Raw genomic sequence first — 4,494 nt, forward strand, 5'->3', positions numbered from 1 at the left:
CTGCAAATCTTCATACCAAGGATCTGTTTTGCTGCCCCCAAATCCTTCATAGCAAATGCATGTGCTAACTGGCATTTCAGCCCCTTAATATGATCCATGTTAGACCCAACTACAAGCATATCATCAACATATAAACATAAAATAATGTAGCTATCATCATCCAACCTCTTAAAATAAATAGAGTAATCTGAATGACACCTGTTATATCCATGCTCATGCATAAAATTGTCAAATTTCAGATACCATTGCCGAGGTGCTTGCTTCAAGCCATTTAAACTTTTCTTCAATTTGCACACTAAGTTCTCCTCACCTTTGACCTCAAAACCCAGTGGCTGAGCCATATATATTTCTTCATCCAAATCACCATGAAGAAAGGCTGTTTTAACATCCATATGCTCTAAATGCAAATCTTCAGTAGCCACAAGACTTAAAACAATACGAATAGAAGTCATTTTAACAACAGGAGAAAATATCTCATCAAAATCAATTCCCTTTTTCTGTGAAAATCCTTTTACAACTAACCTGGCCTTAAATCTTTTCTTACCTCCTTCCTCTTCTTTCAACTTGTAAACCCACTTATTCTGTAAAGCCTTTTTACCTGCAGGCAACTTGCACAATTTCCATGTCTTATTGTTCAGCAAAGAGTCCATTTCATCTTTCATTGCAGACTCCCACTGAATCTTAGTATCCACCTGCACAGCTTCATCATAACTTTCAGGTTCACCAGTATCAGTGAGTAAAATAGAATACAAAGAGGGAGAAAACCTTTGTGGAGGTCTAATTTGCCTTGTTGACCGTCTAACATTCATTGGTGCGTGCAGTATTTTTTGTTGTAGTTGTTGCACATCATGAGGAATGGCTAGAACATTAGCTTTTGGAGTATCATCCAGCACTACATAATCATCTTCTTTCTTCTCATGTTGCTGCAACAGATCTTTGTACAACACTTTCTCATTGAATATGACATCCCGACTTCTAACAATTTTAAGATTTTTAAAATCCCAAAGCCTATAACCAAATTCATTAATGCCATATCCAACAAAGACACATTTCTTTGATTTAGCTTCTAGCTTGGTTCTATTTTCAAAGTCTATATGAGCAAAAGCTTCACAACCGAAGGTCTTGAGAAAAGAATAACTCACCTTCTTACTAGTCCATGCTTCCTCTGAAATACCATAGCCCAAAGGAGTAGAGGGACCTCTATTAATCAAATATACTACAGTATTGACAGTCTCCGCCCACATCTGTAAGGGCAACCTAGCATGCAACTTCATGCTCCTTGTGCGCTCCATTATAGTCCTGTTCATGCGTTCAGCCACTCCATTTTCCTGTGGAGTCCTTGGAACATTTTTCTGTCTATGAATACCATTAGTGAGCAATAATCTTGAAATTCATGACTACAATACTCACCACCATTATCAGATCTGAGACATTTTAATTTCTTACCAGTCTCATTTTTAACCAAGCATTTCCATTTCTTAAAAGTTTGAAATACATCAAATTTCTGTCTAAGGAAATAAACCCATACTTTTCTAGTTGCGTCATCAATAAATGTAACATAATAATGAGAGCCACCAAGGGAAGATACCTGAGCTGGTCCCCATACATCTGTATGCACAAGCTCTAATTTCTCCTTTTTGTTTTCCTTCCCAGTCTTTACAAAACTCACTCTCTTTTGTTTTCCATACACACAACTTTCACAGAAATAAACTTTCTTTGAATGAAGTACTTTCATACCTTTCTCACTCATGTGCCCAAGTCTATTGTGCCATAACGCTTTATCAAAATCTACAACAACTATTTGTTCTCCTTGCTCAACTGCAACAATTGTTCCTGAACATTCATTTTTCTTTGAAACAATTAAAGTAGAAGGAACAATATGACCTGTACAAAGATATAAGGTGCTTACTTTCACACCTTTTGCTACTACAAGGGAACCTTTTGAAACCTTCCAATTTTTATCATTAAAAGTAACTACACAACCCTCATCACCGAGTTTCCCTGCTGAAATTAAATTCCTACTTAGTTTTGAAACATGTCTTACCTCATGTAGTAGCCAATGATTCCCATTCTACAACTTAATCTTAATTTTTCCCTTTCCAACAATCTGATAGGGTTCATTATCCCCCAAATAAACAAGCCCAAAATCCCCTTGGACATAATCAATGAAATAACCTCTATGAGGTGTAGCATGAAATGAAGCACCAAAATCTAAAACCCATGAATCATCAACACTCTCTAAAGACAGAAGCAAAGCATCCTCTTTGGTTTTGTTACTTACCACATTTTCCTCCTTGTCTCCATCTGATGTATCTCCTTCATTTTTCTTTCGATTCCAGCAATCTTTCTTTTTGTGCCCTGGTTTCCCACAGTACCAACAATCATTTGGTCCTCTCGATTGAGACCTCCTCCCCTTTGACTTTCCTCTTGATTTCCCATGATTTTCAGAGTTATTTCCTCTCTCAGTTTTCTGCCCCTGCTTTGTGCATTCAAAGCACTTCTTGATGTAGATCCAGCTGAGGATTTTCTACGAGTTTCCTCACTTAAAATAACACTGATCACATTATCATATTTTAGGGTAATAGATCCAGGAACATAATTACTCACTGCCATTACCAAGCCATTCCAGCTTTCAGGCAAAGAACACAAAATCAAGAGAGCCCTAATTTCTTCATAAAAATTGATACCCACAGAAGATAACTGACTAGTAATAGTATTAAACTCATTTAAATGATCTACAATAGATCCACCTTCTGCCATTTTCATATTAAATAAACGCTTCATGAGAAATACCTTGTTTGAAGCGGAGGGCTTTTCATACAGTGTCGCTAGGGTTTTTATCAAATCTTCTGTCGTCTTTGCTTTTGTAATATTAAATGCCACTGATGGTGCCAAGCATAACTGAATGCTTCCGAGTGCCTTTCTATCCAAAAGATCCCATTCAGTCTCTGACATAGTTCCCTAATTCTTGGCTTTGCCTTCCAACGGCTTCCATAAATCCTTTTGATATAGATAGTCATCCATTTGCATCTTCCATAACTGGAAGTTCTGCCCATTAAAGCTATCAACCCTCAACTTACCCTCATCTGCCATCGCTCCCACTCAAACGTGAGACTCCCACTTAACCGTGAGAATTTCCTGCAGAGGATAACTGAAAGACAACCTCGCTTTGATACCACTTGTTAGGATAAACCACAGATAGAAATAAAAAAACTACATGCAAATATAACCAATAACTGAAAAATAATAGATCACACAGAAATGAACACAAGGCACCAAGATTTAATGTGGTTCACCCAATCCCTGGGCTATGTCCACCAAACAGCAAGTCCGATCTTATTACAATCCAGTGATTACAACCTGATTACAATCCATAATCCCTTACAGCTCAATACCGCCGCAAGAACCAATCTCGCATCACAACATAATGAAAAATACCCAACCCTAAGCCCTTTTATACAAGTATTAAACCGCTTTAGGGTTATAATATGTCGGCCATAATATGTCGTCTACCATGTTGGCCAAGGCCCAAAATTTTTTTTCCACTATTTATGAAGTATGTACAGTACTTCCTGATTAGTCACCATAATCTAACAATCATGGGCTGAAATAAAAAAACTCTTTCAGTTCCTCTGAACATGGCCAAACTAGGGCATATTATATATCAAATTTTATGGAAATGTCGACTCGAATCCAATGGTGAGGTCTGTTTTTACCCAAGAGCTCATTTCTGCAAGCTCCCCCAAAACCCTCATTTAAATAAAACATCCAAAAAACTCTTTTGTCCAACAATTTCACATGCCCAAATCTTTTAACATCCCATCATAATAGCAAACCCAAAACCCTTAGATTTGCAATAAATTATTCATATATCTTGCCCTTTCTTTTATCCTCTCATGCATTCCCATGGATTCAATCTAGGGTTACAATAATAAAACCATAGCTCTGATACCACTTGTAAGGAAACTTGGCAATAAAGAATATAACCGTTTCCACATAACCCATAATAGATCTAAAATAAATATAGAATTAAAATCCACATGCAAGAGAATAGACAACATACCCACAAAATTGTGACATAAGATATACCCTGGGAAATCCTCATTGAGGGAAAAACCCAGCCTCCAAAAGCATCCATCACCATGTATTATTCAACAAAAAATACCATTGCCATACAACCATGGAAGCCTTCATGGCCATAGCCACAACCGAGAAAACTATGTGAACAAGCATGAATCCACACATCCCATGCCATGCTTTCAACCTTCACAAATGCTCCCTTAGCTAACCTGTCAAGCCTTGTCCCACTTGACTCTTGCCTTTTCTCACTCTTACTCTCTACAACAACTACCCTTGTGACTGCTTATATAGTAGCAAGTCCCACAAAACCACTAAGTGGTATTACATAAACCATGTCCTAAAACCATGTGCTACCTAACCCACCAACCCCACATTTAATATTGGGCATTTAATTCTTTTCTCCAATATTAAATA

The sequence above is a fragment of the Cupressus sempervirens genome, chromosome 7 (assembly GCF_028749045.1).
Source record: "Cupressus sempervirens isolate cs-2001-9-10 chromosome 7, ASM2874904v1, whole genome shotgun sequence".
Classification (NCBI taxonomy): Eukaryota; Viridiplantae; Streptophyta; class Pinopsida; order Cupressales; family Cupressaceae; genus Cupressus; species Cupressus sempervirens.